Source organism: Harpia harpyja, chromosome 4 (genome assembly GCF_026419915.1).
Source record: "Harpia harpyja isolate bHarHar1 chromosome 4, bHarHar1 primary haplotype, whole genome shotgun sequence".
NCBI classification, from domain to species: Eukaryota; Metazoa; Chordata; class Aves; order Accipitriformes; family Accipitridae; genus Harpia; species Harpia harpyja.
Window position 1 is genome coordinate 33,105,644 of NC_068943.1, and position 12,562 is coordinate 33,118,205.

At 38.8% G+C, this 12,562-nt stretch overlaps 1 long non-coding RNA gene across 2 annotated transcripts in view; it reads left to right on the forward strand.

Annotated features, from left to right (window-relative positions):
* LOC128141449 (uncharacterized) overlaps nucleotides 1-11,906 on the forward strand; it is a 36,012-nt gene extending 24,106 nt beyond the window's left edge. For both annotated transcript variants that reach the window (XR_008235042.1, XR_008235041.1), the window contains exons 2-3: nucleotides 1,816-1,975; nucleotides 6,433-11,906. This is a non-coding gene — a long non-coding RNA (uncharacterized LOC128141449). The remainder of the gene's footprint in view (nucleotides 1-1,815; nucleotides 1,976-6,432) is intronic.
* Nucleotides 11,907-12,562: the final 656 nt, after the last annotated feature.

Genomic DNA, 12,562 nt, shown 5'->3' on the forward strand with positions numbered 1-12,562 from the left:
TTCATCCTTGTGGGACAAGTACTTGGTCACTGAGAAGGGGCTGCAGCAGCCCAAAGGAGTTACTGTGCCCTAGAGATAAGCAGTTCCCTCCGACTTGGCTGCAAAGGACTACGGTGGGAAGGAGAGGAATTTCTCTGAGAGAGGCAACAAAAAAGTACGTGCTGATAAAGTCCCTTCCAAATACAGAAATTATGTGGGTAAGACAAACAAAGAAAGGTGGAGACAAAAGAGAGAAAGGTAAGGACGTATTTACATATTTTTGGGGGGGAAGAAAGTACTCTTTGAAGTACAGAATCAACCAAAGCTGGAGGAAGCTGGTTACAGGAGGAAGAAAAGCACGTCCAGCAGGCAGAGAAAAAGCTACACATGCAAAACTAGTGCGAAAATTAAACCACTGCAGGATATATTGTTATTTCTTGTTCTGTTCGGATCAGTTTGAAGTAATGCTTAACTTTGTTGTTAAGAGATCACTTCTGCAGAGCCCGTGGCTGTCCCCAAGGAGGTCAGCTGAAGCCAGAATGCCTTCGAGGAGGAGCTTTTTGGTCATAGCGTGGTTTAGCACCTAAGGGAGTTTGGATGAGCTGGGACTCGTCATAGGGCATGTGCTGTTCTGTGGGGGAAGGGATGGGAGGACTTCTATGGGAAATGACGCTGGTAACACATTACCAGAAGTGATGAGAACGCTTAAAAGCATTGTAGCTGGTGTGCTGGGATCCAAACCAGTTTCCTCGTAGCTGCCTAGTAAGAAGTGGGACGGGTCTATGGCAATCACACATATCTCACGATTCGGTGAGCAAGGCTTAAAAGGTTGATGTTGAGAATGTCCTAGGTGAAATAAAAAGAACGGGACATGAAAGTAATCCCAACGCCAAGGTTATTCCATGCTGTGTGATTTCAATAAGTAGAGTTGAGAGAGCAGAAAAATTTGGCCAGATTCGGAGCTCTCATCCTTCTGCAGAGGCTTATTTGAATCCCAGGCTGTTTCTATCCCATGCATGCATTTCATTTGCCATGTGTAGCATTAAAAACTGGAAAGACTCCTTAAGGGTGAGCAGTAACCTGAGCTCAAAACTCAAGCTGACCTCTAATCTGACAAGAAAAGCAGTGCTATCGCTTTGGGATGAAAAGTGTCTTTTTGCTGGATTCTAGCACAGAACTGAGACGGTCACGGTCAATTGTCGATAATGATGTGCTCAAGGAGACACTCCTTGAGCTAAGTGGAAGCAGCTAGAAAACCCATTCCAGTAAAGCTCCTCAGGCTCCGGCAGTAAATAGTAGGAACATATTTGCACAAGCATCTCTTCTGCAATTTCCTCTCTGCTTTTCAGCTAGCTCAAACCTTGTGGGGATGGCCAGGCTATCACAGGTTTGGGGATTATATCGGTCTTTCTGTTCTCAGCAAAGTGCTTACCCTGGGCTGAGGTCCCACTCTGAAGGCACAGGGATGTAGCTGGGCTCTTCGTGAAGTCATCGCTTTGTTAAGGAGCTTAAGGAGGATAAACCGAAGTTATGATGAGGTTCCGGCTTTTGATTGTCACAATTATATGTGTAACAAACAAGGACTCTATAAACAGAAGTGTGTACAACCATAGGTAGGACTGAAGCTTTGAACAGCTCTGCAAGAAATATGTTTAAAGAAAGTCTCCAGATCTCAAATATCTGTTGAAACAAACAGTCTCATGTGTCTTACATTTACCAGTGAGTTTACAGCAATGTACCCCCTTTTCATGTGTTTGTATTTACCAAAATAAAAACAGTCTTTGGAAATCGGTCATTTAACTATCACAATAAAGCAATGTTATCTTCTTTTCACAGATGGAAGAACTGAAGGAACAGAGTTGTGAAGTATCTGCTCAAAGCTGTGAAGGAGGCCAGTGACAAATCCAGGAGTAGAAGCCAAGTCTCCTAAGTTGCAGCCTAATGCCATCTAATACTGTAATCAACAAGAAAGTTTGCCTTCTGATGTTACAATGAGGTATGCCATAGCAATACCTGTATATTAATAATTTACCCAAGGGGAACACATTTGAATGTGTATGTTTGCCTATGCTCTTGTAAATAGTTCAAAAGAATTCTTTGAATTCTAATTCTGAATTGAATTTCTAATACTCTTTTCTTTATAACTGGGCATTTTTTTCACAAATATTTCTTTGTAAGTCGTGTTTAAAACATACAGTTCTCAAAATCTGATTTATTAAATTAACGCAAGCTACTGTCCAAAAATATCCCAGAGTAGCTTCAATAATTCGTATTTCTAGATATTTTAGAGTCCCACTTCAGAGTTTTCTTCAGGGTCCTGAGCACCTATGCTTCAGCTTGCCATTATAGGAGACAGTGGATAGTTGACATCTCAGAAAAAGGAAATAAAGTTGTGTATTCCTAATGAGGTTGTTCTTAGCATTGGAAATCACTTGTGGAAATATTGCTGTAAATGTGTTGGAAGCATCAAAAGCTCCAGCCTGGCTCCAGTTTAGCTGGAGGGGAGGCTATGCCAATAGACCCAGGCAACAGAGGTGCTATGAATATGGAAGCCCATTACAGAGCCTAATGCTGCCTGGTGTATCGAGGAGTATTTGTCCCCGTTTTGGCAAAGGTACCGCTTGCTTTCTGTCTCTCCTAGCTATGTCCTCCTGTACCGAGTCAGGAACATGTGTGCAATACTTCTCTTTGAGATGCTAATCTTTTGGGGTGTTAAGCACCAATAGTTGCGTTAGCAGCTGCTTTTACTTGCACTCGAGGGTTTGAAGTAGCGCAGCAGCTTTTTGCGTAGGATAGGGAGGGTTTCCTTCTGGCTTTCATCTCAACCTGACATGTTAATGCTGTGGGCTTTCCAAAATAGCGCTATCATCCAACACTGAGACACCAATGAAGCATCATCTTAGTAGTAGGTAGCTTGGTGATTTATCAAGAGCAAATATTAAATCAGATTGGAAAACTGTATTACTTCTACATCATACTCCTTATATCACCTTTACAGTTTCCAGATCTTTGTTTTCAATAGTTTGCCTGGACACAGGTGATAAGCATGCTCAGAGAATACGGTCAGGTTAGCTACAATCAAACCTATAAAGTATCTGCAATTCATCCATGCTTCTCCCACCAGCAGGTGTCATTCTGGAAAAAGGAAAATATTGTAAATTCCTGAACTGGCGAATTTGGCTGTGACAAAGAAGAAAAAAAATATGTTTGCTTAAAATATAGCTTTTGAAGGATACTTCATTCCAAATAAAAACCAAGAGAAAAGTTGTCTGGTCTGCATTTTTAATAATCTTTGTGCAGCATGTAATCCTGACATATAACCAACAAAGGGCAGACGATGGGTAAGGCAAACCAATGTCTAATTAAATGTCTGCTTTTTACTGTTCTCTGTGATATCTTCACCACTGCTTACTCACCCCCCATGACTATAAAATCAGTGATACTCATCAGTCTTTATGATGGGCTTTCGGCTTTAGTTCCCCCAAAGGAAACAGAATTAAGGTGTTGAATTCAGATCTCATTTACTTCAAGGTAAACTTGAAGTAATCTCATTGAAGCTAACTGAAATCAGTAGAATTGCTTGGGATTTAGTCTGAAGTGACCAAAAGTAGTATTTCACTTTCTACTCCATAAATGAGCCTCAAGCAGAAAATAATCACATAACCATTTTAATGTCTGTTATAATATTTATGTTTTCCTTTAAGTGCTCATCTGGGTATTAGCTGCAGCCTCCTTTGATACGAAGAGGTTCTTTTTGATTTCTCGTAATCACAGTGAGAAAGCTATGGCTGAGTTATAAAGAACCAAGACCCTGCTGGTTCATCGCTGAGAGGTCCTGGTCTACTGCACCTAGTCTTCTGGCTGTTAAAAACAAACTTATGATGAAATCCGTGCGGAAGGTGTCTTGCCCACCCTATATCCTACTGGAAGTTTGTTCCAACCCATCACAGCTCTGATGATTATAAATATTTTGCTATCTTTCAGCCTAAATTTATCCAGGGTCCCCATGCCTATATTGTCCTTTTACATTAAATAGTTTTTTCCCCTCTAGTGAGGTTTTCTCCGTGCTGATGTGTTTAGGAAAATCAACGACACTCCCTTTCAGGCTCGATTTTAGTAAGCCGGAGGTGCTAGGCTGTGGTCCAGCGTGCCAGGCACAGCCTGCCAGGATGGCTCCTCTCACCCAACGCTGACCTTCCCCGAGAGCAGACTGTGGGCTGGGGGGGTTGTGGGGGCCCCTCCCCCTACCATTTGCATCAGCATGTAGCTGGGAAGTTTGGGCCTGAGCATCCCAGACTGAACCAATAACATTTGCACAGATTTCTTTCAGAAGCTTAGTCTTCCATCCCCCGGCATTACTTTAAGTTAAATTGATCTTTTTTAAAGAAAGGCAAGCAGAAGTGTGCATCCTTCGTTGTTGCCTTGCATGCAACATTAAAGCAACAGCTTCCACACCCTACTAGAAATGCTTCACCTGATGCATCTTAGCGCTGTATCTGCCTTTCTTGTATCTTCGTTGTGGTCATCTTCCAGTTGACAAGTCCAGCCAGGTTTGTCTTCTCCTCAGCCATTTCTAGAAGTGCTACTACAAAGGACTATTTGCTTACTGTGATATGATGCTCCACCAAAACTTTTCTGGGAATCAAAGGGAAATTTGCTTGAAGAAAAACAGGAGAACAAGCTCCAAGGCTTGGCTGTGAGAAGCACATTAAAGTGGGAATTAATTTTATGTTTTTTAGAATTTATAATTGCAACAAAGTGATGTAAAATAATCGTACTGTAGGCAGCCATATCTTTTTCAAGATGTTATTTAACTACAAATGTGACAATGCTTTTCTCGTGAACAGTTTCAGCACTCAATTACCGAATGAGAAAAAATAGTATATAAATTTAGAATTAAAAACTTCACTCTAAAATAGCTAAAAGCTGTAATCTTGGGTTTGCGTGAAGCCTGTATTAGTGTTTTCTGACTTTTTCAGTATTTAACTTTGAAAATGTAGTGGTTAGAATGTATGAAAGTATTGTGAATGTGACTAGTTCATTATGCCCTTTATTTTTATAGAACCTAGATAACAGGCGGTGATGATGTCCCACAGGTTTTTATACAGTAAAGTATGAGATGTAGGCAAAATTATTTCTCTGGAGTTTTTACGGGTTTTTTTCGTGTTTTTAGTTAAGTGAAATCATATAAAATTTTGTTTAGTCTTTTTTGTTTTTTAATTGTAGTGTTTTATTTTATTAATTTTAGAAGAAATGCATGTGCCCAAACATAGACCTCCTGGGTCATTTTAGAGCCCCTGGGGATCCCACCTGGCCTCTCACTGCCAGTTCAAAGGCGCGGGTCTCCTGTAGGTCCCACATCATATCTGCCAGCCCTGCACAGATATCCTGGACACTCCAGGGTATTCCAGCAGGCATTAGGTACCTTCTTTTAGGCATCTGACTTTCTCCTTTAGATAAATGCTGTAAAAGGTAGCATGCCTCTACAAATGCTTAACAAAATTAAAGATAGCGCAGCTGTGAAGGTAATTCCACCTAAGGTGTTTTATTTAAGTTTAACAAGACATAGAGGCAGGAAAGTAATTTCATATCTAACAAGTACAGAGTTATTGTGTTTAACGGGATGCTATCAAGAGTCTGTTTTGAATTATGGTGGCGGAGCCGAACCTGTGCGTGAGCTGGGAGCTGCTATTGCTGAGGGTACGCACCACGAAAGGTCCTGGCCAGAAATCTGGGGCTTCTCATCAGGAAAGGAGCGGTCTGAGGTTCAGGACTGTTGGGAGTCTGGCAAAAGTAAGCTTAATTCCTCAGTTTTGGGCATGATGCAGCAAACTAATTTCGCTGAAGAAAGTGGTAATTTCAGGTACCAGGGCACTCAGAGGGAATTAGAGGAATACTTGCATTAATTTCATAGGCAATTAGAAACCTGTGTTAATCAGGTCCATTTTTGATGGTCTACTGAATCAGAGGGAAGTTAAAAACCTTGAATATATTAGTTAGTGTAGTTATATATGAATTGTACAATGTGGGGTTAAGCGTTGCTGAATTTTCTTTTATAACAAGAACAATTCGTTGTATGTAATATATGAAAATATATATTGTTTATGTATAAAATAAATATATAACTCAAAATAAAATTAAAGCAAGGTAGCAAATTCTAGATAAAATTAACCACAGGCATTAATTTGGATTGTATAGACAGAGAACACTTTCCCATGAGCTCTTTTAAATCAGTCACTAGCATTATGCTCAGTAGGAATTTGGACTACTTTTGCTGAAGTTTAAAAAATGAAATCGTTACAGGAAAAAGGCATGATGTAGGGTGACTTACAAAGCAGTCATAAAATCTGATTTAGTAGTGTACAATATTATTTTACAGTTTGCAAATGAAGCAGAAGAACTGTTTTCAGGTACTCTTTTTTTTTTTTTTATGTCTTTATCAATCTCTTTCAGGATGAACCCCCAAGGCATGGCTAGCAATGGCTGTTTGAAACAAGAAACAGATACACTCTTGGTGTCATTCATTTCACTGATCACTGGGAATCTGAGCCTGCACAAAGGTGGAGGAAGACTCCTACAGGGAACTGGGAACGGTTTGTCCCTTAAGAAGGGTATAATGGCATTTTTAATGTTTTTACCAAATGCCAGGGCATGTGATAAAAGTTTATGGATCAGGAATTAATTGAAAGATTGTGAAACGGGAAAGAATGCGCATTGCGGGAAGCCTTGGAGAGCTAGAACCTAAGCACCCTGAAATTTGCGACCAAGCCCACAGAATATCTCTGGAGTTATTGGAACCATCTCAGATGACTGTTATTTTTGATATAATTTACCAGTCCCAGTAAGCTCCCCCAGCCAGATTGGGAAAAGACGTTCCTTTTATTAATGTTCGTCCAGGGAACTAAAGTGTATTCTGGGTAGTGAAACATCTAGTTTATGGAATTAGCTACAGAACTCAGATTTTTAAAAAAAAAAGGCAGCATGAATTTGTACCTGGGAGGTGGTACATGTTTTAAAAAATGCTGTTCAAAAGACAATGTGCTTATATCTAAAGTCTGTTATCTGCAACATCAAAGTTTACAGTTTTATATGTATGAAATAACACAACTGTATGATGAAACGTGAAATGTATAATTAAAATAATGTCTATAAGTATAGAACTATGTAAATATTATCTAAATCATATGTGTAAGCATTAAATAAACTATTTCATTTCTAGAGGTTACAGAAAACACTTCAAAATTTTATACAGTCCTTCCACCCACCCTAATTTTTAATATAATTGCAGTTTTAGAGCTAATCTGTCTATTCATTTTTTAATATTTGCAGTCATGTTAAATTTTACCAAGGAACAATTTAGTTTGGGGAAACGGTTACACTTTATCCCAACTGTGGTTTGTGTTGTTTGAACAAGAAGTCCCTGAGTATTTGTCCCAAATACCAGTATTTTTACTCCACTGGCAGCTGTGTATTTGTGGTCACCCTACAGCAACGTATGCAAAGAATGTACACAGTGGCAGTGCCTCTTCCAGAGAGCACCAGGAGGAAAACTGGATGTGGTCAACCTGCACATAATTTGCTCTTCTTAGTGGAGGTCGCACGTAGACAGCACTTAAACGACACTTTTAGTTTCTGGATAAGATGAAGGTAAGGTATAGAAACCATTTGAAAGCCATTGCTTATGTTTCCTGAAATGGGCTGAAAAGAACAGCTCTTCCGAGACATAGCTTTACACTGAACATATGCAGAGCTGTGTCATTATTAATTCTGAAAATGTGTTTACAATGGTTAGGTAAAATATTTGGTTACTATTTAAATATTTTGATGTATTATAGCTCATACACAGATTTTAGATGTCTACTGCACTTAACAGTTCCAATTTAAATAACTGGTTTCTTTAAGATTTTTAGTGATACAAATTAATAACAAAAGGCAGTTAATACAGAGTGCAGTTATGAGACCAAAATACATGTGGTTTAAATTTAAAGAATTAAATGTTAGCATTTCCCTATAGAGAAAGGTTATTTGGGCAGTGGTGTACTGACATTATCACCACCCACAGAGAAGGGGACCTGTTGATCCTATTGGTTAAGCAGAAATTCAAAAAAGGAAAAAATGTAGGTCTAGAGGGTTTGCCTGGTATAAGCAAATCACACAGGAAAAATGCTGATACCCAGAGTCGTCGTAGTGACCTTCTTTGATGGTTAGAAAGAGAAATAAGCCCGCGATATTTTTGTCAAGTTAGAGGGTTTAGGTTGCTTGCTAGGTAAAATCGGTCTTGGTTATTAATATAGTGGAAAGTTAAATGATGACCATGGAAATATGATAATAAGTGCTCTTGTAAATTAGACAGGAATGATTTTCTGTGGCCATTAAGAATGGTAATCCAATGTGTTAACCGTTGGGCTGAAGGGCTGCTAAGAAAATAAATGTGGCAAGAGGATAAAATAAAAGTATGTTTAAGTAGGTGTTTCTTCAAAGCTTCCTTCAGGAAGGTGTTTCTGGACACTACCATACTGCTTCTGACAAATCGTGTCTGTTAAGATAAAGGTAAGCAAACAGCATTCATTTAGCAGTAAATAGTGCTATCTGTACCTCTGGATTCCTGTTTTAGCAAACCTTTATAATAATTTTATTGGACCTAGCTAGAAACAAATCTACTAAAAATAACAATTACTAATTTGCCACTATTTAATGTTAGTTTAATCTGACAACTCTGGGATGGCTTTGCCTGTTATTCCTGGAAGAAACTACATAAAATTGGGTGGTTTTGAGTAGTTTTATCCAGACATGGGACTGCACAGAAAAGTCAGGTCTCAACATCGCTGCATGTAGGGAAAGCTTGTCTCTGACCCTCGCTCTGACAGCTTGAACACAGGCTGAGCTACACCCCAGGCTACTGGTACTCTGCACTTTGGCTTTTGAAATTTTCTGGGTGAGATATAGTTTCAACATGAAAAGTCAAAATATGGTGGTTTACAATCAGTTTTGCTTTGTTTGAAGCTAAAACTCAAAGCAAAACTCCCGGGGCATAGAACTATACGAAGCAAAACATCAGAAAGTTAACACAAAAACACTGCAAACTGAACAAGCTAGTTTCACTCAGCTCTTGAAATAACCCCTTTCTGCAAGTTCACTTTTCAATTGCAGATGTGCGAGATGTCAAAAATGAGTTGGTTTCACTACCCCGTGGCACAGATGAATGCTGCAGCTCTAAAGCATCACCCTCCGTCTGAGCAAGGTGTCCCTCTCTGTCTCGGCTGATACTTTAGATATCTGCTAAGGGACGCAATTTTCTCAGCCCCAGGCTAGTAACATTTACCTTTTGTTCATCTGTAAAACAAGGGATTTGGGGTAAGAGCCAAATCCCAGCCCGTATGTTTTTTATAGTTGTATCCAGCTCTGAACTCATTTCCTAAATCTCTAACAATGCTCTAAATGGCACCCAGTCCCAAAATGGCAGGAGTCACTTCACCTCTGTGAGGTCATCTGAGGATTCATGTGTTTCAAGTTTTCTTGATTTTCTGGTAGTTTCAGGATGCTGAACACCTGCTGCTCTTCCTCGCTAGTGCCGGAGCTGCAGGTGCTCATGTCCTTGTGAAGATCAAACCCCTCCTCCCAAGGCACTCTTATTTATAGTGAAGCAACAAACAATCCTCTGCTCTGCTTTTGCTTTTTGTAAAATTTTAGTGCAACTGGCTTGAAATGAACCTATGAACTGCACTGAGACAGAGATACTTTTAGTTGGTGAGTGTGTATAAGTTCAGACTGGTCAGGGCTCCTTTGTTTGCTGGGCAGCTGATCCCTTTTCTTTCCCCCCAAAATATTGAGGGACTGGACTCCTGAGCTTCCAAAATTATTACTGACGGAGAAGCAAGGCATCAGCAGCAGTGGGGCTAAGTGAGTCAGCTTCTAGATGTAGATCTCTGACTTTGGCAACTTTGTCGAGAAGAACTAGAGTGATGTTCAGAATAATAAAAAAAAAGAATATCAGACAATCAGTGATCTTGTGTGCATATAGCTTGCTTACTCATATGTCAAATTTTCGTGGTGAAATGGTACCTAGGAAAGTGCAGAGTGCAAGGGGAATGGCTGGCTTTGAAGGTTTAAGGATATCTTGAAATACAGCTCACAGACTGAGTTACACATGGATTATTGTGAGTGGAATTTACAATATAATGGCTCACCTCTGCACAAGAGTGAATTTTATATGGTGTGAGCCTATGTTACTGAAAAATACCATTGGGCTGTTGGTGGAAGGTAAATATTATGTGACTCTGAATCTCACTTGGTATTTTAAACCATGAGAGTTTCAGATTTGAGTCATAGTAACTTGTAAGTAGGGTATGTATATGCATATAGAGCACACAAGCTGTAAGCAAGGCTTCTGCCTTGGGGTGATTTTCTCCTCAAATTGCAGATTTGGTTCTCTGTTATTGCAAATCATTATAGCCTCAATGAAAAGTCAGAAGTCAGATTATGTGCTTCCCAATTTTTAAAAGAAACACGAACTAGAAACCTTTAGAGTCTTCTATTTTCTTCTCTGTTTGGCACTTTGATTTTCAGAACCCTTGGTCCAAGAAATCATGTTACACCTTTCTTATACCTCTGCTTCTCCATGGTGCTTCCTGCGTGGAGCTGGCATCAGAATTTGTCCAACCTCTAATTTACCCCATCAGAGCACTCAGCAGATCTAATCTTTCATTAGAGGCAGAAACTTGGCTAGCACTGCTCAAAGAGCACCTTTAACCCAAGATCTTCACTGGAGAACTCCTCTAGTCAGAGCAAGAGCTGGAGAAGATGGCACACGAGTGCCTGCTAGCAGCCCTGGAGGCACGTGTGGGAAAAAGTTCTTTTTCTTCTCTTTTTTTTTTTTTTTTACTTTTAATTCAGCACTTTGACTTAAAACATGCATCTAGGCAAGCTATGCAAAGAGTGACTTGCTGAACAGAAGACTGTAAGGTAGGATTAGAGGCTCTGCTTAAGAGAAACTCTGCTTCAGCCTAGAGAACAATCCCACCACAAAATAAAATTAACTTTAAAAGCAATGAGATTTTCCACTGTTAACTTAATAGCAGCAAACCACATGTTCTAAACAATGTTTTAATTTTTTTTTTTTTGTATAAGGACTCATTTTTAGTAACAAACCCCAGACTATTAGCCCTGCCATTTTTCCACTGCTGGAGGAAAACGTGGACTCTTGCTGAGTCGTACGGTGAGTATCTCAGAGATGTTTGAATCTGCCACCAATAAAAAGGCCTCTAAAATGCTAGCATAGAGGAACCAGTTCAAGGTAGAGGAAATGGAAAAAATTGGGAAAAAGAAGAAACATCTCTTTGGATCTTTAGCTCTGTTATTTTTTTAGATTATATTTCTTCTGGGCTCCCAAAATCTTCAGTAACAAACAAGTTTTCTTTTAAAAAGTATTAAGTTATCAAAACATTTGCCAGGTCCTAATATTAAATCCTAGCAATGTTTAAGTTCAGCCATATCATTTTGCTGAGTAAGTCATCCTAAAACTTAAAGTTTTCCCCTCGAAATGATCTTTCCAAATGAGATTGATATTGTGAGAAAAAAAGAAAAAAAGAGAAGGACGCCTTCATCGTGAGGAATTATGGAATTAATTTTCTTTATACACTCTGTTTGCACAAGACATTTTTGTTAACTCTTAATAAAAATACCATTCAGCTGCTACTTTCATTGTTTTTATCCTGGGACCAATACAACATTGTCATTATTGGATATAAAGTGCTGTAAAAACAAATCTAATTTGTTAAGTTTATTTTGATAAGAAATAAATATAAAGGTAGTGCATAGTTTGTACAGTGCTGCTATCATAGGACTCCTGGGTATAATTTATATAAAGAAAATAAAAAAGCATACATAACTTTCTAGTTGATTTCCTTTAACAGGGCTAATTGAAAACAGTTTCTGTTATTTAAAAGTAATTTATTTTAAATATACTTTTTAAAACAAAGTTCTTATTGATATCCATTTTAAGTATAATATTATCTCAGTGTGGGATACAAGTAAAAGGTCAAATCTTGTAGGAGTATTTTCTGTATGACTCAGTTCTGATCATAGATAAACTTATCGGGGAAACCAAATTAGTTAACCTTTTCTGTACCAAAAGCTTGTTTTAACAGGCCACGACGGTTTCTTTCACAAATACAGAACTTCAAAGCTCTTACTTTTGTTCTGAAACATGAAAAAGAGAGTGCTAATTTCCGTTTTCTCTATCTGATAAAAGGCAAAGGCTAGTGATTTTAACATGAAATTAGAATTGTTGAGATTCAGTATATAGGCACGGTAAGCAATACGTTATTAATTTTCAGTCGAGAGCTGTTGTGCATAGTGGTACAGCAACAAAGAGACGCAATTTTTTTACTTTGATTATGCCTCTAATTTATGGACATTGTTAGAGGATATATTTTTTCTTGTCCAGTAGTGTAACCCTTATGTATGGCTCTGATTACTGGAGCACTGAAAGACGCTGCATGAACAAAATGGCTGTATGCGGCATATCTCTAGGAACCAGCCTCTTTCCATATTGCTTGATAGGTTGTTCAATTCCTGGCCGGTT